A 25,767-nucleotide genomic window follows, 5' to 3' on the forward strand; every position below is an offset into this window, starting at 1 on the left:
TTTAATAGACTCTTACCATTCAAAATTACCTAGAGACCATGAAAAAATTAAAGAAGACTCTAAATTGTATGAGTATGTGTATGTGTATGTGAATGTTTATGTGTATCTATGTATAAAGTTAATAATAAGATAATATAGTTAATTATGGTCTATATTTGAAGATGCAATATTATATAATTTATCAATTAGAAATGTTCTTGATAATAGCTTGTCTTCCATTTAGATGCAATTTTTTTGCCATGTATTTTCCTAATATATTTTTATTTCTAGAACTAGTTGTCATTTATTCATTTGGTTGAGTGAGATATGTTTGCTAACTTGACCATTCAAACTTATAGATTTTGTAGAATAAAATAAATAAAGACTATTTAAAATAAATAAATTTCATAAAATTTTGATTCTATCAATATGAACATGTGTATAAGATTTAATATAGAACATATAATTTATTAAAATTATACATCAAAATACATGAAAAATCAAATATCAAACAACTACTTATACTACTCCCAACTTTTAACTAATTAGTTTAAGATGTCTATATTAATTTAGATTATTTGTTAATAAACTAATTTTCAACTTGTGTAAATTATCTATTTACATTTATTAAATTAAATTGACTTAGAAAATTTATATAAGTGAATTATTCAAATCATAATCATATGGCGTAGATACCATTATTGAGTTTTTGTGATGCCACTTTAGTTATTTTATCTTTTTCTATTATAAATATTCAAAACATAAATAATGTTATTTGAATTGTAAACATAACATTAGATTTTTCTACTTATTCATATCCTAATAAAAAATTTAAATTAATTTTGTCTTTTGTAAATAGAAGATACGATTTCATGTTCTATAAAGTTGAAAGCATCTTACAATACAAAGTCATTTTTAAAAAATAGAGATAAAGTTTCATGTTTTATAAATATAAAATTTTCTTAATTATCTAAAGTCAATTTTATTTTTTTACAATTAAAAATTAAATCTAATATTTTATAAAATTAAAAGCATCTAACATTATAGAGTCAATGATATCTTCTATAGATAGGATATAAGATTTCATGTGTTTATAAATTTGAATTTTGTAACACTATAAAGTTGATGTTATCTTTTTACATATAGAATATAAATTTTAATATTTAAAAACTTATAAACATATATATCACTGTAAAGTCAATGTTATTGGCTACAAATAAAATTATAAGATGTGATACTTGAAAACACTAGAGCATCTATCACTATAAATACATTAAAAACTCTAGAGCATCTATCACTATAAAGTCAATGTTATTTTTTAGAAATAGAAATCTAAGATTTGATATTTAAAAACATGAAAGCATCAATCACTATAAAGTCATTGTTGTTTTCTACAAATAGAATTATAAGATTTAATATTTAAATAATCAAAAGCATATAATACTATAAAGTCAATGTTATTTTCCACAAATAGAATATAAGATTTAATATATAAAATCTCAAAAATCATTTATTACTATGAAGTCAATATTATTGTTTATAAATCAAATTATAAAATTTAATATTTAAAAACTAGTGACAAATAGACTATAAGATGTTATATCTTAGCAGCTAGGTCTTTCTCCAAATAGAATCTAAGGTTTTATGTTTTATAAATTTAAAAGCATCTAGATGGTTTGATAAGATACCTTGTTTGATAAATTTTGTAAGGCTCCATTTGGTTGCTGGCATAGGAATAGAAAATTAGAATAGAAAAATGGAATGGGAATGGAAATGAGGAATGGGAATAGAAATAGGCAATTCCATCATGTTTGGTGCACTTGGAATTCGACTAGGAATGTGTTAATCTATTGTTTGGTTGTACAAAAATAGAATAGGAATAAGGTTAAGTTTTGTATTTTTAAAAACATTTTTCCTAAAAAAAAGTTTAATTTATTATTTTTTTAGTTAATTCATTTTCATTTTCATTTTTTTAAACAAATAGATATAATTTTTTAAACTGTTATTAAAAAAGAAATTTAAAAAAAAATTAACAAAAAAAATTCAAAAAGTTGAAGTTAAAAAAAAAAAAAAAATGAAAAAAAAAAATTTTAAAAAAAAATAGAAAAAAATATTTTAAAAAAATTAAAAATATTTTTTAATGGAAAATCGGAATGGGAATGGAAATGGCCTATTCCAATAACAGATATTTTTTAGCATAGACATATGCTCATTTTAAGGGCAAAATTGGAATATGTCTTCCTATTCCCAATTCTGATTGAGCTTACCAAACAGCGAATATAAAACATATTCTAATTTTGTTTTCCTATTCCACTCATATTCCAGCAACCAAATGGGGCAGAAAGGTGGTTTGGCATCACATTTTATAAAATTGAAAGTTTGTTATCATTTAAAAAATAAAATGTTGACTTAAGATGGCGAAAGAAGTATAAGAAACGTTCATGGCCCATATCTCTGTACAACACCAACACTAATATTCCATTCATCACTCAAAGAGTAACTTGCAGTCTGCTCTCCAAAAGTATACGAGAAGAGAAGCGGCAGCTCCATGTGATTATGGTCCCTTGGCTTGCATACGGCCACATAAGACCCTTCTTAGAGCTGGCCAAGAGATTGGACGATCAAGGTCTCAAAGTTTCCTTCCTATCGAGTCCACTCAATATTAGATGGATTGGGCAGTACGTTTCGCAGCTAGACCCAATCCCACGGATTGATCTGCTGGAGATTCCACTGCCCTCCATAGATGGACTCCCGAAAGGCGTTGAGTCAACTGCAGACTTGAAACTAGGAGGCACATTTGCTCTACTTCTCAAAGCAATGGACGAGTGGGAGAAACCATTCGAGGCACTGTTACAAAGGCATCGACCTGATTTTGTAATCCATGATATGACACACGATTGGGTTTCTCCCATGGCCTCCAAACTGGGCATTCCCACAGTATATTTCGTCATCACCTCGGCTGCAAGTACTGCATTTCTTATAAGGCCATGATACCGAGATTGGCCAAGACCTTACGGCGCCGCCAGCTGGCTTCCCCTCTGCGCACATCCGCTTTTCGGCCTTTTTAGCCCGGATGAACCTTCAAGTAAACAAAAATAAGGAAGAGGCCATTACTGTGGCAGAGCGGTGGAATATGTGCTTAGAGAGCTGCTGGATGGTAGTTTTCAATACTTGCGTAGAACTCGAAGGTAAATACTTGGACTATCTGGAAGCTATCCAAGGATCACGACCCATGCTTGCCGTTGGGATTCAGATGCCCGCTATGACGCACACCGCCACCAGCAGAAGACCGTTGTTTGGCCTGGCTTGATTTGCAGCAGCCCCGTTCTGTTGTGGTGGTCTCCTTTGGCAGCGAATGTATTCTCACCAAACTAGATGTAGCTGCCTTGGCGTTGGGGTTAGAAGAGAGTGAGGCCCCATTTCTGTGTATTCTTCTCCGCCGGATGGCTGATGAGTTGCCGAAAGGCTTTGTGGAGCGCACATAAGGAAGAGGGCTCTTGGTGACGGAGTGTGCGCCTCAGCTGCACATTCTCAGCCATTCTTCTTTGGGAACGTTTTTAACTCAGTGTGGGTGGAACTCGGTGACGGAGGGGTTGAGGTTTGGAGTACCACTGGTAACTATTCCGCTGCAGCACGAACAGTTCCTAAATTCTAAACTCATAGCGGGTGATCTCAAGTTGGGTGTGCAGGTGAGAAGAAATGAGGAGGACGGTTCTTTTTCCAAGGAAGACGTAAGGAATGCTGTTTGCGGGTTAATGAAGGAAGAGGAGGGCAGAGAGATCAGATCTAACGCTCACGAGATAAGTAGAGTCTTGACAAGCAACGGCAGCCAAATTCATCGATTGAACATTCATAATTTTGTTTCTTTGCTCAAAGAAAAAGCGGCCTGAGCATTATGTGTGTATTGTCAGAGTTCGAAAACCGAGTTACTCAGTGGGAGAGGTTGGCAGATTGTGGGGTGCACCATTGGTTCCTTCTTTTTCTGTTTTTAATTAGTGCCTACCATTTCTATTAAGTAAGTAAGTGGTTTTTATAGTCCATGACACTATGCCATTGTTTTTGGGTTTACATATGGTGACAGTGATATGGGACTACCTCATACTCTTTTTCGAGAGGCGCTTGGTGCTACAAATGAGGCGTACATACTCTACCCCCCAATGGGATTTGAACTTGTGACCTCTCTTTCAAGAGTACAAGTTCTCCACCACTAGGCCAACTCAGGTTGTGTTTTTCACGTGAGTTCTGGACGTATTGTTGGAGTGTCTTTGTTATTTGCTGCAGGTTAGTTTTGGGTTCCTAGTAAAATTCGGTTTTTAAGATTTGAGGAGCCTTCCAAAAGTCTCTACTCCATGTCAAGCTATGGATGGACTGAAAGATCTAGTCTATTCTAGCCAATTTCTTTTTTTTTTATGTTTAATATGTTGGGTGCTTGAGTTATAAAAGCTTGTGAGACCCGTTTGTCAAGTAAAGGGAGTCTTGGAAAACTGAAATCATGCTTTAGGTTAAAGAATCTTATGGACACGCTTTGCATTAAGATGGTTTTGGTCTTGTATTGTTATTGTTAGACTTTTGTTTGTTCATTTTTCTTTAGATTGATGTGTTAGTTATTTGTGGAGCTACTGCTATGGATATGTTTGATCTTAATAATTACTTGTTACAGATTCTAGATTTATATTTATCTCAAAATTAATTTATTAGAATAAAAAATTGAAATAAAAAATTATACAAGAAACCAAAAAATTATTATTTATCTTTTTATTTATAAATATATAATTTATATATTGAGAGACAGAAAAAGTAATTTTATTAAATGTTGTAGTAATAGAGATGAAGTGTTTCATTAGTACTTCCTCATCACATGATGTTAATTGAAGAGTCCATATGCAATAGCATAAAAGATATTTTATCTATCAATTGATTGAGGTGATGCATTTAAAGAGAAATGGAGAAATGATGATGATATAGAATAGGGCATCCATTTCTCAGTGTTAATAAATTATATATATTTTTTGAATCCACCCCTTGAATATTTTGAAAGTTATGTGTATTTTTGCACACCCTATTTAGCACTTGCATATTGCACGCATCAATTTTCATCAATTTTAAACCTGTATCTAATTTCAAATGCATTCTTGAGATTCATGACCTCTTGTGACATGTCTGCTTGTCTTGAAAATTGGAGTTATGTCACTCTTGGTTAGATTCCTCTAGCTTGGGAAGCACCTTTGTTACCTGCACCATGATTCAAAATCTTTGCCAATTTTCAAAAGTATATTTTAAATGTAGGACCCTCAAGCTAATTATGAATTCCTATGGAGACAACTATAAATCTAATGTCTATATGTGTTTATGTCTTTTCATGAATTCAAAGAATTCAACATGTGCTTGTAATAGGTTGTGCAATGAAAACCTTAGATTTACCCAAATTAGATATATTTTTAGTGTCAATATAATGGTTTTCTATCAATCCACTATAGAATCTATCTGATCTTGAAAGAAGTTGATATTCTTTATAGGATTCTTCTTTTAGAGGGTTATGTCTATAGATTGCTTTGGTTTGTACTAGACATTATAAAATATTTCATTCATCCATTTATAGATGAAGTATTGAGAGTAACATAGGTGTAGCTAACACTATTGATGAGAATAACGAAGAAATTGTCATATTTAGTAAATATTAGATAAGTTTTGGGAACTATCCAAGGATATTTGCAAACATTTTTATAAGTAAAAATAGGTTCCTGGAGGTGTTGAAGGAAGAGAGATGCTTGAGGTTTTGAATGGGGCAATAATGAGCCACACTTTTTTTTTGAGCTTCAATAATGGGCTAGTTTTAAGCCACACAAGGAAATAGTTTTTTTTCTATACCCTCTACTTCTCCCTCAATCAAAAAATTGGAAAATTCTCTCTTTGAATTCTACCTATAAATATTTTTGAAGGATTTTCCAAATGTCAATGGAGAACACCCAAACTAAGTGCTGGTCTCAAATTGGTTTTTACAATTGAGTGTCAACACACTTAACCACTTTTCACATAGAAGTAGAGTACACTATGTATGTCAAGCTACAGTATGTGTCGAACCAAAATTTTAATAGGCGCTGAGTGACTTCAGGTGTCAAGCATAATACAGGTGTTGAGTCACAATTGATGCTGAGAAAATCATAATACAATATGTGCTGAGTGAGCCAAAATCATACACATGTCGAGCAAGATAGAATACAATAGGCGATGGACAAACCAAGATCATATATGTGTTGAGCACTAGTAACCCAGTATGTGCTGAGTAACATAGAATCAACATATGAGTTTGTACTTTCACAAACTTAGATGCAAGACCATTTTTGGATGATTCACGAAGGGATAAGAAGATAAGATTGAATCTCTTACTTTACCTATGTAATCCACATGCAACTAATAAGAAAATTGGAGACAACATGCAACCAATAGGTTAAATCTAAAGATTTGAGTGGGAAAATTAAGCTCGTGAATTCATTTCAAACCCTAAGTCTTCGAGGCCTTTATAAAAAGGCATAAACCCCACAATTTTGAATTGCCAAGGAGTTGCTGAGAAGAAAGTAAGGAAGTTGCTAAGTAGATAGCAAAATTGCAGAATAGGGCAAGTAATAGGGGGATCAAAGACTTAGTGAATTGAGTAGCAATTGAATATCTAGTTGATCAGAATAGAGTAAGGGTTATTAACAGACATCAGATCTTAGAGGATCAAAGTCAAAAAGAGCAGATCAAGTGCCTAGAATCAGCAATTAAAGATTGCAAAGCTATCAGGTCAAAGATTTATAACACTCTCTAGCAATTGTATTAGATAATGGAAAATCCTGTGTTGATAGGTTAGCTTAATAGCTATTTTGTAGATCCTTTAAAGAGGTGATGAAATCCTTTAACAGGGTGACACTTCATGTAAAGTGTTTGTAAATCCTCTAGCCAGGTCACTATTGACATAGTGTAAAGCCTTTAACAGGGTAGACCTTCAATAGTACTAGCGATCAAAAGTGGTCAAACATTATTGCTGCAATGATTTTGTGGGTATCATCCCCACCCTAGTTTTACCTTCTCATTTTGGAGGGTTTTTAAGTTACCAAATTCTAGTGTTATGTGTGTTGATGCATGTGTTTGTTTTATGATTATTTGATATGTTTAGATACATGCAACTTATTTTCAGTTAAGTATTTTAAAGGATTTAAAAAGGTTAAAGTTGGCTACTTCTAATTCACCCCCCCCCCCCCCCCCCCCGCCCTCTGCCCCCCTCCTCAAAAGTACTCTTCCCGTTTGATTATTCCAACAATTGGTATCACAACGAAGCTCTCAGAAGGAGACTAACAGCTTAGAGAAAATATCAGAAGATGGAAGTCTTCAAACTTGGGAAGATAATAGATAATCAAGTGATTGATGTGCATCTCACTCTACACAACTTGGAGGAAGCTAGAGAAGAATTGAAAAAATCCTTGAAAAGAAGAAAGGATATAGCCATAGCTGAAAATGGCGCACACTACAAGGAGATTGATAGCACAAAAGTATTTGCAAATGGAGATTCCAAGAAATTTGATGCAGCAATAACAGAACTGATGGAAAAGAATAGAGACTAAGTAGAAGAGATAAGATCTCTTAAAATGGAGCAAGAGTCACAAGCCATAATGCTATGTGAGATAATTGAATAGAAGAAAAGAGCCATTGAGGATAGGGTTATGCTTGAGGATGATAAAAGAAATGTTGCAAACAGATTGGAGGAGAAGTCCATAGAGCTTACAAAGATCTCCAACATGTAGGTAGATACCCTTAGCCAAATGATGAATGCTCATCATGAGCTAAATATGAAGGACATTGAGATCTCCACCTTGAAAATGCAAAATGAACAATTGAAGAATGAATTGAGAAGAGAGAATGAGATAGCAGAAAGCTTGAACAAATCAAGTGAAGCGATCAAGAACTTTGAACAATTGATAAAATCACCAAGATCCAACAATGACACTTCAAGACTAGGTTTCACTAGTACTAAAGAAGGAGAATCATCAAAGAGTGTTGAGTAAAGAAGTGACAAAGGTAAGAACTCTAAACCCACTTGTCATTTCTATGGTAAAAAGGGACACACTGCTAATGTATGCAGGAGTAAGAAGATAATTCAGTAGGACAAACCCAAGAACAAGGGTCACTATCACAAATGCAACAAGCAAGGACACCTTTCACAAGATTGCAGGACCAAGACCATGAGAACACCAAGATTTGATGGTCATTTCTATAAGTAGAAGAAATATGGACATAGAGCTTTTGAATGCAAATCAAAGCCTATGTGTACACCTAATCATCCTGCAAGGAGAAATAACCATGGACACCACTACAACTGGGATTACAATACCAAGCAGAGCTATCATTACTATTAGGAGTATGGGCATGTTCCTGAAAACTACATAAGAACACATTTCAGAGGGAAATACAGTAGGTGGTTAAGCCAAACCACATGTTTTAGTCGATTGAAGACTGGTCATATCAATAGGTATTGCCCAACAAGAGCCAAGGCACCCAAGTTAGAAGTCAGCAAGGGAAAAGAGAAACTTGATGTTGAACACATTAGGCTAGAGATGAATAGGACATAGCAAAGAAGGGATGGGGCTAGTACATCCAATGGAGGGATCACTTCACCCAAGAGATCAAGTGGTCACACCTCATCCAACTAAGAAAGGATAGGTGTATGGAACTAATATACAAAGCTATATTGTACATTAGCCCCAAGACAAATAGGTACTGCAATGAAGAAATCAACATGAGTAAAGATGCCAAGTTAAAATTTGAAGTTTTTGCAAACATTATTGAGTTGTCCTCAAATGCCGAGTAAATATTAGTGTATGTCGAGTTCCCAGTAGCGATCGAGTTGATAGTTGATGCTGAGTTGGGGAATGTCAATAGAAGGTGAGCAAGTGCAAAATCTAGTGGGAGCCAAGCAATGGAAAGCCAATGGAAGCCAAGTCATGTTGAAACCTTCAAGAGCCGAGTGTATAGCTATATGCATTATGCATTTAATGCTAGGTTTTGAAAGGTATAAGGTCAATTTTTTGATCTTTTCATGCCATTCAAATGTAGAGAAAAGATGAGAAGAGTGTGGAAGAGATCAAAGAGCAACCTTGAATCCTTTTGTATTGATTTCAACAACAATTCAACACAAATTTCATCGATATAAGGTATTCTTCAAGTGCTGAGTTGTGCAGTTTTAAAGTTTGTTATCTTTTGAAACCCTAGACTAGAAATAGGGCTTCTAGCTCTAAGAACCCTAAGAATAAGGAAAGCCATGAGATCCAGCTAGTTAGTAATGAGGTAAAACAACTAGAGTTTAGGCTAATTCCTGAGGTAGCTTACAAGAACGACCCAGTCGGCACATTATCCATTATTCCACCCAGAGTTATCATGGTGCAAGATGTAAGGAAGTGTTATAACTATAAGGTAGGTGCTATAGGAGACCTTAAAATATTTCAAGCATATGAACAACCATGTGACAATGGGATTCTAATAGATGAAATCAAAATTTTTGAGAAAAAGGGTTTAACAAGTGCCTTAGTTTTTCCCACGGTCTTCAAAATTGAGTGGATCATGATTGTTTTGAGTTGAATTCACGATGGTTGCTTATGGCTAGAAACATGACTAGTGTAGATAACAGAGAGGATAGTACATAGGGTTACAGGTTTTCCAACCCTAGATTGACATAAGACCTTAAGAAATGACTCAAAAGAGGCCATTGAAAGGAATATAGGGGCCAAATGGAATAAGAGGGGTATGACAATAGACACAATCATAGATTGCCTTCTAGATTTTGTATTGAAAGTGATATCTCACAAGTTCTACCAATCTAGTAGATTAAATAGTGTACCATGTATTATTATGGATGTAACCTATAAACTTGTGAAGGAACATCATACATATGATCTAGTAGAGTTACTACTGTAGTAGATAAATGTGAACCTAGGAGCAATAAGAAGGTCAAAAGGAGCTCAATGCAAGTTTGGTTCAGTCCTTGTATGCATATTTTTCTATGTCTTGGAAGAGTTTCCTCCAATTGGGAAAGTGAATTGCAATTCAAATAAATCTATAATTACTCAAAACAATGAGTATATTAAACAGATGGATAACAACTTTGTAGCCCAAATGATAAGCTATTTTGAGGATTTTAAGAAATCCATGAAGCAAAGACTAAGGATACTAGTCTCCCTAGTGGAAAAATATATCAATGAGATATGTTTCCTAGTAGACATTGACTACACCTATATCCAAGTGCCAGTTCCAAGGGTGAGATGGCTAAGGCCATTGGGTTATGAACTAGATGTGGATGAAGCGTCAACAACAATAACTATATTACTTGCAGAGGACATTGATAAGACTGCCAAACCCTTTGGCACATATGATGTAGTGAAGTCTAAAGTTGAGATGGAACTCAAGACAACCTCTATAATGAGGAAGGATAAGTTGGTAAGAAAAATAAAGAATAAATTTGGAGAAGGCATTGAAGGGGCAACAGGTGCAGTAGAAGAAGAAGAATATGATGATGACAATGAAGAAGAAGTAGAACAAGGGAAAGGCCCTATGGAACTAATACAAGGCTTAGGTGAAGATAAGGATGAAGGTGTTGAGGAAGAAGAAGCCAAGGAAACACCAACGCAAGCCGAGTTTAAGAAGAGAAAGGCTAAGACTCAGCCTCCAACTTAGTCCAAAGCCAAGAAGGTAACCAAGCCTACACAAGCCAAGCCAACACCTATAACAAGAGCCACCACAAGGGCCACAACTCAAAAGGTCAAGGAACAAACAAAAGAGAAAAAGAAGGCTATTGAGAATACTGGTGAAGTGCAAAAGAAAAGGAGGAAATATGTAGCACAGCTAGATTTTGATGATGAGGAGAAGAGTAAATCAAAGGATATCAACCAATTCCGAGTGGTAAGCCATCCTCCAAAATCAGCCATAGATAAAATTTGTGAAAATGTTAAAAATGTAGATTTGACAAATTTGAAGAATATTGAATTTAATAAGTTAAGTAGAGAGGATCAAAACAAGATAGAGGAATTAGTGTATGCCATGATGATAGAGTTCAAAAACACACCTCTAGAGTTAAACAATACTATGCCTAGGGAGTTATATGAGATTATTGAAAACAAATGGAATTATTGTCTCAAAATGGAGAAGGAAATCAGAGAATCTACCTTAGCACAAGTGATGCTAGACTTGATAATAGGTCAGATAACTAAGGCTAATAAGAAACATGGTGGAAAATTTGCACCAAAGTATAGAGCCTTCAGCGTCCTACAAAATAAAATTGAAGATGTAGTAAATAAATCCACAAAATTGTGGAAGTCAATTTACAAATTGATTGATGACAAGGATATATAAGAGGGACAGGATAAAGAAGCAAATAAGGCTAAAGCCAGTGAGAAGGAAAAAGAAGCCAAAGAAGTGGAAGGGGAAAAGGAAATAGAAAAGAAAGAAGAAGAGAAGAAAGAGGAAGAGAAAGAAGAAGAAGACAAGAAAGATAAAGAGGAGAAAGAAAAAAGGAGAAGATATAGCAATAGTTGAGCAGTAGCAGCAAGAACAAAAAAGTGTGCAAAACACATAAATGCCACCTCCTAGCCCTCCTCATGTAACCATCACACCTACAGACACAATAACTATTAAGGATGTTACTAACAAATCATGTTAGAACATCAATCCATTAACTAAAAAGGATCTCACCAAGATCCTTGACCAATCAACATAGCAAGCTAGACTATGCAATAATCTAGTATTGGTCAGTATGAATGAGCTACAAAAGGTTGTAGCTGTCTCATTAAGACCCAAGGTGAATCCACAAGAACCACCTTCTATCTCTATAGCTACTTGTACTCAAATTTTAATGCTTCCACAAAAAAATGCAATAGTTGACACATTAGGAGTAGGTGACACCATACAGAAGCCGAGTGGAAAAGCAAAGAAAGACACATCAACTAAACAAATAGGATAGATTGCTACATCTTATCCTACAGTACAGTCAATAGGTACACCTTAGATTATTGTGATTGATCAAGGGAATTCTGATGAGGAAAAGGAGGATACATCAAAAGAAAAGGAGTAGGCCAATATTCAGACATTGGTAGAGTTACCAACAATAGGCACTCCTACAAAAACTCTTCAGAAGCTAAGCACTGAGGTAATACCTTTACAAATATCTACACCAGGCTTGAGCTCAACCAAAGTGACTAGGGTACTTCACTATGGAGACCCTAAGGTAGATGAGGAGATATTCATACCTTCTTATGACTCAAAGACTATCTCCATTGAGAAGATTATAGAGATGTAGGAAGCATTAAACAGAAGAAGAAGATAAAAAATACATAGAAAAGAGTATAAACAAAAGCAAGCACTACATGAGATGAAGGACATGTTTTTGGATGCCTTCACCTTGTAGTTACTAGACGAGTCAAAGCCTATAATGTAACAATTGTCAGATATTTTTGACCAGGTGACAAGTAAAGACTAGGGTACAAATGTAAAACTTATGGAGTGGTTTGAAAGGAAAATTCAAGGGAAAGTGAATGAGAAAATATCTAGTGATATAGCACTTGCATAGGTAGAATTGATCAAGAAGATTGATAAGGTCAAAACTATACTTGATAATATCTTCTCATTGTAAAACAAGCTATGTGATTTTTCCAATTTCACACAAGAGATAGGCTAGAGAATATTGAGCTTGGAGAGAAATCTCAAGATTTTTAGCATGCAGCTACCAAGAGATCGAACTCAAAGTGAGAAGCATTTTACCCAATCACTTCACACCCAAAAGGAGTTAGTTTCACTCACAACAAAAGAGGCCAATATAAAGGCCAAATTAATGCAGATTCAATCTTCCATAACCCCACATTTGGAAGTACTCCACAAAGAGAAAGTCTATGCTGAAACTATTTTAAAGAAAGATTCTAATCTTTCTACATTAGATGGACTTGTACATCTTGCTGCAAAGACTGCCATTCAACATAAGTCACTAGAAATTGCTTTGGAAAATTGGGATGTAGCTCTAAAAATGATCATGGAGGTCAACAACACATTTTTGGAAAAATATGGTATTACTCTTTAGCATCCTTTGACATTAGTGTCAAAAAGGGGGAGATAGATATAATGTTTAGGGGGAGAAATAAAATAAAGGAGATATAACTAAGGTGAAGAATACGATGTATTTACATTCTTTCATTCTTTTGAAGAGTAAAGGGAGAAAGATTGTAGATAGACAAAAAAGGGGAGATAAGAGATAAGACATAGTGTGGGGGAGATACCATGTTTTGGGAATTGTATGGAAGATAACACAAGTACAAATTATAGAAATAGGGCAAAGGTAAAGAGTATTAGATACATCAATAGGAGACAAATTCAACATAGAATTCTAGTTACAAGAATGAAATGGCACAATAAACTTAGGGAGAGTTATAAGAATTTTGAGGTATTTTGTTTCTTACAAAATTTTGAACAATTTTTTTGAAATTTTGTATATATGTCGAGAAGATTGAATAATGTACTCATAAGGTCAGAAAAATAATGCTTAGTTAAGTGTTTTTACAATTGAGTGTCAACACACTTAACCACTTTTCACATAGAAGTAGAGTACACTATGTACACCAAGCTACAATATATGTCGAGCTAGAATTTCAATAGATGTTGAGTCACTTCAAGTGCCAAGTGATATTTAAGTGTCGAGTCACATTTGATGCCAAGAAAATTAGAATGCAATAAGTGTTAAGTGAGCCAAAATGATACATGTGCTGAGCAAGATAGAATACAATAGGTGCTGAGAAAACTAGGATCATCTATGTGTCGAGCACTAGTAATCTAGTATGTGTTGAGTAACACAGAATCAACATATGAGTTTGTGCTTTCAAAAACTTAGATGAAAAACCATTTTTGGATGATTCATGAAGGGATAAGAAGATAAGATCGAACCTCTTACTTTACCAATGTAATCAGCATTCAACCAATAGGTTAAATCTAAGGGTTTGAGTGGGAAAATTAAGCTCGTGAATTCATTTCAAACCTTATGTCTTCGAAGCCTTTATAAAAAGGCATAGACCCCAAAATTTTGAGTTGCCAAGGAGTTGCTAAGAAGAAGCTAAGGAAGCTGCTAAGCAGATAGAAAAATTATAGAATAGGGCAAGCATCAGGGGGATCAAAGACTTAGTGAATTGAGTAGCAATTGAATATCTAGTTGATCATAATAGAGTAAGGGATAAAAATAGATATCAAATCTCAGAGGATCAAAGTTAGAAAGAGTAGATCAAGTCTCTATAATCAGCAATTAAAGATTGCAAAGCTATCAGGTCAAATATTTCTAATACTCTCTAATAATTGTATTAGATAATGGGAAATCCTATGTTGATAGGTTAGCTTAACAACTATTTTGTAGATCCTTTAAAGAGGTGATGAAATCCTTTAACAGGGTGACACTTCATGTAAAGTGTTTGTAAATCCTCTAACCAGGTGACTATTGACATGGTGTAAAGCTTTTAATAGGGTAGACCATCAGAAGTGGCCAAACATTATTGCTGCAGTGATTTTGTGGGTATCATCTCTACCCCAGTTTTACCTTCTCATTTTGGAGGGTTTCTGGGTTACCAAATTCTAGTGTTATGTGTGTTGATGCATGTGTTTTTTTTATGATTATTTGATATGTTTATGTACATGCAATTTATTTTTTGTTAAGTTTTTTAAAGGATTTAAAAAGGTTAAAGTTGGTTACTTTTGATTCAACCCCCACCCCCCCTCTCATAAGTACTCTTCCCATTTGATTATTCCAACACTAAGGACATTTTGGCCAAATAATAAGGTTGGAAATAATGTAGTAGACATGCATGAAAATAAAGAACATAAATACTAGACACTAAATGATTTAGAATGATTGTAGAAAATGAGAAAAATTGATATGTTGAAAAATATTTAAAAACATTCAATGAAATACAATTTATATGTGTAAAGCTAGATTCAATAACCTGTTCCAACAATTTTGGAATGGAGTAAATATACCCATCATCAAAGTGTAGTCTCTAAGGGAACTACTATTAGAATTACATTAGGAAAGGTAAACTCTGGGAGGGGCGGTGAATTAATGTTTCAAACTTTTACCCATAAAAACATTCACCATACTCCATCTCACAATTCAATAAGTAAACTCAAATACCATATAAAGCATATACATCTAAAGTATGTAAACAAGTAAACATTCACACATGTATGACATAAGATATGATTACCCAAAAACCCTCCAATGAGAAGATAAAACTGGGATGGGGATGACACCGAGAAATCTTCACTACTGTAGTAATAAAGTGTATCCAATGAAGGTTGCAATGTTTGATCATGAAACATGATCTACCCTATGAAATGTTTTCCCTATTAAAAGCTTACAAAGACTATTAGGTCTTACCGTGTTAAAGGATTTCAACACCTTGTTAGAAATGTGCCTAATTAAAGTACTTTAACTCACAACTAAGTAAGCAACTTGTTAGAGGATTTCAATGCAGCCTACTAGGACTACTCTATTAAGATATTTAACTAATTCACCTATTAGAATATCTCAACAGTGACCCTATGATTAGCACTCTATTGCTTGATGTCAGATCACCTCTATACTGATGTGTACTTGATCCTTTCTTATCAGATGTCTCTTTGATGTCCATTGTTTCCTTTTCTCTATTCTCCTTTAACTAATTCCACAATGAAACTCAAATCATAATACCTTGGTCACCATGAATGTCCTATTTACATATGAAAACTCTCCTTCTCTACACTTAAAACATTAAGGGTTGTCCTCCTTAAGAATACCTACATGACTTAGTATTAGGTATGAATCAACAACTGTGATTCACCCATATTGCCACTTAAACCTTCCCTTTTACTGATTGGATGCATGTAATACATAGGGATTCACACTTAAGATTCATCCTTATCAACAAAAGATCATAAATCAATCCTTAAGTTGACTTTAAAGTGGGATACATAGTAGTTTGTGCCAATACAAACAACTATTTCAAAACTATGTTACTTGACATCTAAAGTCCCTAGTGCTTGGCACCAACTATAACTTCAATGTTGTCAATTAGCATCTAAATGACTCGGCATGCACTTCTTTCTTGGCACTTGAATCACTTAGCACATGCTATCTACTCGGTACTTGAATGACTCGACACATGAGTGACTTGGCACTCACTGTTTACTTGGCATGCACTAACTTATATGTTGTGCTCAAAATTTGTTACTTGTTCGACATGAACTAAGTAAATGAGTTAAGTGTATAGATACTCAAGTGTCAAAACCAATCTGAGATTAACAATCTCCCCCTTTGACATGATTTTCAAAAACACTTGGTCATGCATTAATGATCTTATCCTTACAAGCATAACATAGATATTTGTTGTGTTTCTATATAAGATTTCAAAATATCAAAATTTGACACTAGATGACTTATTAGTCATACCTCAAAATTTCATAAGACCCACTAAGTTGATTGTTTAGTTCAATTCAGTACTCTATCTAAATCTTTCTCTTGTTGAGTACATTTGCATAAACTGATGTTCTATCTATGTTTCTATTGGAGCTGATATTTTGGTCTTGTGTTTCTCTATTCACTTACTCCCCCTTGGGTTTTATTCCTTCTCTCTATGTCTAACTCTAAATATTCTTTCTCCCCCATTAGCTCCCCCATTACTCTTATTCCCCCTCTTTGACACTTATTTCAATGGGTTGTGTACACTTATAGTGTAGTTTTCCAAAAAGAATTTATGGAGCTCAAGTATAATCTTTAGGGCTGCATCCCAATGATCACAAGCTATCTCCAAGGACTTGATTTGGATGGCCAACTTGGCAGCAAGGTGGACTAAGCCTTCCAGTGTAGAAAGATGAGAATCTTTCTTCATAATAGTTTCAACATAGCCTAGTTCCTTGTGCAATATCTCCATGTGTTGAGTCAATGTTGACTAGATGTTGATCAGTTTAGCCCTAACGTTGGCTTCATCTACTTGTAAAAATGCTAACTGACTCTAGGATTGCAAGAGGTTCCTAAAGTGGTTCTCACTTTGAGCTAGAAACTTGGGCAAAGTAGTGCTGGATGACTATATACGACTCTCCAAACTCAGTATGTGAGTCCTTATTTCTTGTGTGAAAAGTTTAGTTTTACACAATTTGGTATACAAAGAGAAAATATTCTCTAGTACCTTCTTCAAACTCTCTTTATTGGTTGCTAGCTCAACCTATGTTAGTGCAATAAAACTTGATATCTTCTCATTTACCTTATTTTGGAGCTTCCTTTTAGAACATTCAAGTAGTTTTACATTTGTATCAAGGTCTATGGCATTAACCCTTTCCACTATATTGGTTAATTGTTCAATGATAGGCTTGTTGTCATCTCAAGTCAATAGACTAAATGCATCTAGGAAAATCTCTTTGATGTCAATGAAAGCTTGCTTCTACCTATGCTCCCTTCTAAACGGTTCTTGATTTTTCTTCTTTGTTAGGGCATCTTGTAATATACCCATCTGCTCAATTTTGATTGTTACCAAATCAAATTTAGGCAATACAATCCCTTCATCTAGGCTAACATAACCATATATAGTTACCTCTTGTACCTTAGATGAGCTAAGACTTGGCCTTGAAAATTGCAATGGTGTAGCATCTGTGCTTGGCCTCTAAAGAGCTTGATTAAAAGAAGTAACATATTCTGGTAATGTTGCAAGTGTCTGAATTGCTAGTTGCTCCTTTGGTTTGGATGTCAAACTTAACTCTTCAGTCATGTCCTTCTTTTCCTATGTAGTTTTGGTTGCACCTTGACCTTGTGTTGGAGGTGCAGGTGTATCTACCTGACCTATTTGTCCTTGAGTACCTTCATTCTCTTATTTCTCTTCCTTGTATTCTCCAACTATCTCATCCTTATCTTTTTCAGTTTCTTGCATATTCACTTAGACTGGAGTTTCTTGCATAAGTGTATTGATAGTGGAACTTGTTGTCTCCTTCCTTTGATATACCACTATAGGTAGTGAAGGTTAATATACACTTGTGACATGAGGAATAACTATAAGTGTGTTTGGTATTTTCATTTCCTCCCCTATAGTTATTATATTTGTCTTCTGAATTTTATCTGCACTCACCAGTATGGGGTTGTCACATAGTTTGGCCTAAAGAGTAGTTTCAACAAGTATCTTTTCCAAATCATCCTTTGTAAGGGGATTTATTTTCTGAGAAATAGTGTCAGACACATCCTTAACTTTGACAATTTCAATGTTTTCACTTGTCTCCTATGGATTTCTGGTACTCGACACTTATGTATCTTGTACACTTTATTTTGTTTGTTTCTCTTCTTCAACTAGTACCTGGGTGTCAATGGTCCCAGATCTATGCCTCCCTAAACTATAATTCCTTGTTTAGTGTGATCTTCTTCGTCCTCACCTACCTTAATGGGTGTTTGCTAAGCTTCCTTAGATGTTGATAGTCCATATTTTCTTGGACTTTTGTACAACATCCTTAATGTTGTTTTGTTTTATATTGAATGCCCTATATTTTTGCACAAATCTTGTAGCATACCTCTAAATGGATTTAGTCATTTCACCCTTACTAAGTTCTAGCATAACTTGGCAAAGAGTTATCTCCCTAATTTGTTTCTCAGTGTCTAAACAATAATGCCACTTTTTCTCAACTCTATCATACAAGCTTTTAGGTACAGAGTTGGCAAGTTCTAGAGGAGTCTTTTTTACTATTTTCATCATCGCATAGACAACCTCTTCAACTTGGTTCTTTTCAATCTTCTCAAGGTTCACAAACTCAATATGAGAGAATCCTGATAAATAAACATTGTTCTTAATATTCTCACATAGAATTATAAATCTGAAGAGGGATTATGACTTACCACTTTAAATTGGTTTTTGTCATCTGATTCAGTCTTCTCTTCATCAAATTCAGTTGGAGCAATTTATTTCTTCTTTGGTCTCTTCTATGCTTCAACTTTCTTCTCCTTGGGCTTGGCTACATCTTTAGCCTTTTGTGCAGTGTCTCTAGTGCTAGCCCTTGTGGTGGGTGTTGTAGTCTTAGGCTAAGTAGGTTTAGCAACCTTCTTTGGTCTATTCACTACTTGTGTCTTTGCTTTTCTCTTTTTCTTCTTAGTAGTTGTAGGTGCTTCACTAGCCTCTTCTTCCTTAACACCTTCTACAATTTCCACTTCTTCTTCTTATTGGTCTTCTCCCCAACCTTGTATTAATACTAAGGGTGCTTGAGCTTGTGTTTCCTCTTCTTCTTCCTTGGCTCCTTCACCAAATATTTCTTTTAATTTCTTAACCAGTTTGTTCTTCTTCTTCATTACTAAAGTAGTCTTCAATTTCATTGTAATCTTTGATTTGGCCATGTCATAGTTTTTAAATGTTGTGGCTTCTTTATCCACTTCTTCTACAAGTAATGTTGTAATTTTTGTAGAGGCCTCATCAACATTTATTTCATATTCTAATGACCTTAGCCATCTCACTGTGGGAATTGCTGGTAAACATATGTGAAATTGGTGTCAACTAGGAAGAAAAAATCATCAAAATATTTCTCCACTAGTGAGATTGGTGTCCTTAGTCTTTTCTTCATTGATTCTTTGAAATCTTCAAAATAACTTGTCATAACATATTCAAATTTATCACCTAGTTGCTCAATAAATTCACCTATTTAAACTACAATAGGTCTCTTCACTTTCCATGCAACTTTACCAAATGTCAGAAATGTATTCTGAACATAAAAGAAAATGTATACAAGAATAGATCTAAATTTACATTGTGCACTTTTGGTTTTCCTTATAGCTCCCAAATTCTCAATCAATTGATGCAACTACAACACGGCAAGATCATAAGTATGATCCTTCTTCACTATTTTGTAACCCACATCAACTACAATACAATGTACATTATTTAATCTAGTAGATTGATAGAACTTATGTGCTATAATCCTTACTAAAAAAGCTATTATGGGATCTGTGATTGTATAAATTGTCATCCCTCATTTTTTCTACATAGCTCCCATATTTCTTTCAATTATTTCCTTAGCTTCACTTCTCATTGTCTTGGGTCGATCAAGGGTTGGATACCCTATGACTCTGTGTACAATCTTCTTGGTGATTTTCACTGGCCCATTCTCTATCCATACAAAGTTGTAATGAATTCTTCTCAAAAAAAAATTTATCCACTCTTTTTTGAATATGTTGGGGAAATCTAGGGAACTAGTTAACCCTTTCTTCTCAACAACTTTAAATTCTTCCTTCAATGCTGTATTCTCACATAGTTTTCCATATGTCTCCCTGATTATGATATCACCTATACTTCCAATTTTGCATGTATAACAATTTGTAACATCTTGTATCAACAAAACTTGTGGTGGTATCATGGATAACACATCAGAGGATCCTGCTTCTAAGCTATATCTAGGATAGCCCTAAAAGTAGGTTGTTTGATTTTATTTCTTATCAATAGTACATTTGAAACCTCTTTTCCCTCTATAGCCTTGGCTTCTAAAGAACCAAATGCCATTACATGAAACTAGGGTTTGTGAAATTTAAAATTGCATAGCTCTGCACACGATAAATACCTTGTGAATTGTGTTGGAATAGTGTCAAGCAACCTTTTAAATTTCTTGCAAATTCTTAGATCAATTTCTCCAGATCACCTTTAGCTCTTTGTTCTCTACTTCAAATTTTACTAATGTCAAATGAGCATAAATTGATCAAATAGACCTTAAAATGTTGCATTTAATGTTAAATGCTTACACAGTTGTAAGCTTGGCTTCAATCGAATTTTAGGCTCACTCACCATCCATGTTTTTTTCCATATGCTTGGTAACCACTGTGTGCTTAGTCTTCACTAACAACTTTTCTACCTCGACATCCACTAACATTTCACTTAGCAACCACAGTGAAATTTTTTGTGCTCGACAGTAACATGAAAACTAACAAATCTTAAAGATTTACTCTTGATTCTGAAAAAAACTTTGCATCTTTATTCATGCATATGTAATCTTTTCAAAACTAAATCCTAGGAACTTATGTATTATATATCCCTCTAAGTATTAGTCACACATACCTCTTGATTGCTTAATTTGAGGAGGTGTGATCACCTGAACCATTGGGTGAAGTGATCCCTTCTAAACTTAATGTGTTGCAATCTTCCTTTCTCCTCCATGTTTTGTTCATCTCATCTCTAAAATTTTAAATATATGCCTTTCCATTGCCTTTGTTGAATTCATAACTTGGTGCCTTTGACCTTGTTGGACAAATTTTTCTTATGTGACTAGTCTTCAAAACACTAAAATATGTGGTTTGACTCAACTGCCTTTTGTAATCACTTTTGAAATGTGTTCTAATAAAATTCTTAGGAATATGTACATACTCTTGATGGTAGTGACAACTATACCTTGTATTATAATCCCAATTATAAGAGTTTCCGTTGTTCTCTATCTTTGTCTACTTGTTTGATGACCACTTGGGTTTAGATCTACATTCAATTATAGTAGTATCCTTCAAATCGTTTAGTGTGCATGGTCTTGCTTCTGCATTCATGTGCCTAAGGACCTTGTTTGTTACACTTGTGCTAGTGACCCATGCTCTTCTACATAACATTAAGATTTATAGTCTTGATCCTACAAACATTAGTAGTATGACCTATCGTACCACAATTATGACAAGTAGGTTTGGAGTTCTTACCTTTGTTACTTCTTTCTTCACCTCTTTTGGATTATTCTCCTTCTTCAATACTAGTGTATCCCAATCCAAAAGTATCATTGTTAGATCTAGGGGATCTCATCAATTATTCAAAGTATTTGATAACTTTACTAGGTTTATTGAAACTTTCAGCAAACTCTTTTTCCCTTTTAAGATCATTGTTGGGTAAAAGCACAAACCTATGTCACCCTTTTGTAAAGGAAAAGGCTAACAAAAGTATAAATATTCACCTTCAATGACATAGAATTGGTATTATTATTTTGAATTTGAAAATGAAGTAAACTAATGAAATGTGTAGAAATGGAGGAAGTTTAGGATTATAATTTTTACTAATTATTTTGAATAAGAATTGATATAGTTTTCTAATTTTTATAGATATTTTTTTAGCTGCTGAAAAACATTGAAAATTAGGGGTATAGTTCCCACCACAAAAATATATGCAAATAAGCTTATTTCCCTTTGATCTTAGACTATGTTATCAATTGACATATATAGCTAGAACAGTCAAAAATAAAAATTGGCTTTAGACCTATATATTCTCTTTTATAATGATTGAAATTTCAACTCACTCGAAATCAATGGTTTTGATCTCCCACCACATTTTTTAGAACAAATCTATTCTAACCAAGAGAAAAATTATACATTCTAAAAGAGGACTCTCTCCTCTAGAATGTCATATAATTTTTTAATTTTTATGGATATGATTTTTTTTTCTTTCTCAAAATTGACATCTTTTCAAATGTTAAAATATGTGCTTATAGAATTCTTTTAATTATAATAGACTATATCTAATTAAAACACTATAAAATCTATATGAGAATATTCTTAACTCAAAGCTCTATAAAATGGTGTTTATATGTTATTTAAAAAATATCATTAAAAATAGTAAGAGTTATTAAAATGCCACTTTTAAAAAATAATTGTATTTCTTTAGTAATTGGATATAAACTAGTATAAAATATGTATCTAATAGACATTTCTAATTGGAAAAGTGTGAGACTATATATTAGCTTGCTAGAATGAATTTATCTAGATCATATGATTGAACAAAAATGAGTTTTAGATAGAAATTCTCAAATTTAGTCATTCAGATAAGTCAGCAATTTCACTATTGTGATCTTAATGTCTGTACTATTTATTTCATGATTAGCAATCATAACTTAATTCATTATTTCCAATTGCATGTGAATGATGTCATTTATTTCTGATGATTTCTCTTCCACTTAGTTGGTCAAAACTATTTTATCATCTTCAGTCATGACATTGTCTTCCATAGCTTTCTTTTTCTATTTGATCACCTCACATAGCAATATGGCTTGTGATTCCTGCTCTCTCTTTAGATTTCTGGTCTCTTAAGCTGGGGTACTATTCCTTTCCATTAGATTTGTAGTTGCTATAGAAAATTCATTCGAGTTTCCATTTTCAAATAGCTTAGTAGTGTCCATCTCTTGGTATTGTGTGTCATTCTCTTCAATAAAAATTTCCTTCTTCCTCTCAATGATTTCTATAGATCATCTCTTACTTCATTCAACTTATGTAGAATGAGTTGTATTTCAATCTCTTGGTTCTCAATAACCTTTCCTAGCTTGTAGACTTTCATTTCCAAGATCTTTCCTCAAAGATGAAAAGTTTTATTTCCAAAGAACTTAGATCTAATACCAATTGTGGGGATTATAATAGGAAAGGTAAACTCAAAGAGTAGGGGGTAAATTAATGCTTCAAAATTTTACCCATAAAAACATTCAACATACATCCATCTCACAATTCAACAAGTAAACTGAAATACCATATAAAGCATATATATCTAAGGTATGTAAACAAGTAAGCATTCACACATGTACGACACAAGATATAATTACCTAGAAATCCTCCAATGAGAAGATAAAACTAGGGTTGGGATGACACCCACAAATCTTCACTACTATAATCATAAAGTGTATCCAATGAAGGTTACATTGTTTGATCATGAAACATGATCTACCCTGTGAAGGGTATGTCCTGTTAAAAGCTTACAAAAATTGTTAGGTCTTACTGTGTTAAAGGATTTCAACACCCTGTTAGAAGTGTGCCTAATTAAAGGACTTTAACTCAAAATTAAGTAAGAACCTTATTAGAGGATTTCAATATAGCTTGTTAGGACTACTATGTTAAGAGATTTAACTGATTCACCTAGTAGAATGTTTAAACAATGATCCTACGATTAGCACTCTATTACTTGATGTCATATCACCTCTATACTAATGTGTACTTGATCCTTTGTTATCAGATGTCTCTCTGTTATGCACTATTTCCTTTCCTTTATTCTCCTTTAACCAATTTTATAATGAAACTCAAATAATAATACCTTGTTCACCATGAATGTCCTATTTGTGCATGCAAACTCTCCTTCTCTACACTTATAACATAGGGGTTTTTCCTCCTTCAGAAGACCTAGGTGACTTAGGATTAGGTATGAATCAAAGACTCTGAGCCACCCATATTTTCACTTAAACCTTCCCTTTTACTAATTGGATGCATGTAATACATAGGGATTTACACTTAAGATTTTTTCTTATCAATGAAACATCGTAAATCAATCCTTAAGTTAGCTTTAAAATGGTTTGCATAGTAGTTTGTGCCAATACAAATAACTATGTCAAAACTATGTTACTTAGCATCTGAAGTCCCTAGTGCTTGTCACTAACTGTAACTTCAATGCTATCACTTGCCATGTACTTCTTTCTCAGTGCTTGAATCACTCAACACATACTATCTACTTGTTATTTGAATGACTTGGCACATGAGTGACTTATCACTCATTATTTACTTGGCATGCTCTAGTTTATATGTTTTGCTCAATATATGTAACTTATTCGGCATGAACTAAGAAAATGACTTAAGTGTATAGACACTCACGTGTCAAAGTCAATCTAAGATTAACAACTACTATTATAATAATATAGCTCAATATGTTGGAGAATCTCTTTAATTCACACTTCTATTAAGATAATTCAATTGATAGCCTTTTTATGATCTTCTAAAAAAATGAATTGACAAATAGCATCTTGGCCTTTTTAAAGCCTTTTACATTTGTACTAATATTAAGGATTTCAAATAGAGGTAAGAAAATACTCATTTTCCTTGAATATTTAAGAAGAACTTTGTATAATTAGTATGATTTCTATATTTATTTATTTAATATTGTATTTTATTATAATAAGAATAGAGATGTGTTTTATTATGTTTATAATTGTGTCCCTATTTATTTGCTTTGATGCCTAGTGTGCTTGATTCTTAATATGATTGTAATAAGAGAATTCTAGCAATGGGAGAATGACATGTATTAACTGCACACAAAAATCAACATACATGTATCACAAAGATCACAATGGAAGACTAAACAAACATCCAACCACCAATGAATCTCCAAGTGCCACTACTGACCAAAAATGAGAAAGGTACAGAGATCATAAAAAAATTCAAATCCAAAATATCCCACATTCGAAAGGTCCAACACTAGGGTTTAAGAACTCAGTAAAGGGTATCACAATCACCTCTCAAAATTTTTTGGTCAAGTTGAAAATGCCTGCTAGTCGCCTGAGCAAGTTTTCTCTCAAACCCAGGTGATACTTCCATACAACTTAGGTGATACTTCACCAGTATCATACGACATTTCTTCCCTTTCTAGGTGATACTTTTAGGGCAATAGAGTTACTATGGTCATGTGATACTCTTCTAGTATCATACAACAATTCTCTAATGGGTGTGCGATACTTTCTAGTATTATATGATGGAATTTCTTTGGGCATGTGATACTTTCTAGTATTGAACAATAGATTTCCTTTGGGCATGTTATACTTTCTAGTATTGCGCAATGCTAAAGCACTGGCACCCAAAAATGCAAAGAAACATTCTGATGGACAAATCAAGAGATAGAATATAGAGTAAGAACCTCCACATCGAGGAGTACTAGATCTACAAATTTAGGCTTGGACACTCAAACAAAAGAATAGTATTACAGAATGCCACTAACCATCTAACCATAGTAGTAAAAGAAAGACATATGGAAAGAA

The 25,767-nt window shown here is 33.8% G+C and overlaps 1 pseudogene; it reads left to right on the plus strand.

The window, feature by feature from the left end:
* Positions 1 to 662: 662 nt before the first annotated feature.
* Positions 663 to 3,869, plus strand: LOC149528738 (anthocyanidin-3-O-glucoside rhamnosyltransferase-like; annotated as a pseudogene).
* Positions 3,870 to 25,767: the final 21,898 nt, after the last annotated feature.

Source organism: Cupressus sempervirens, chromosome 11 (genome assembly GCF_028749045.1).
Source record: "Cupressus sempervirens isolate cs-2001-9-10 chromosome 11, ASM2874904v1, whole genome shotgun sequence".
NCBI classification, from domain to species: domain Eukaryota; kingdom Viridiplantae; phylum Streptophyta; class Pinopsida; order Cupressales; family Cupressaceae; genus Cupressus; species Cupressus sempervirens.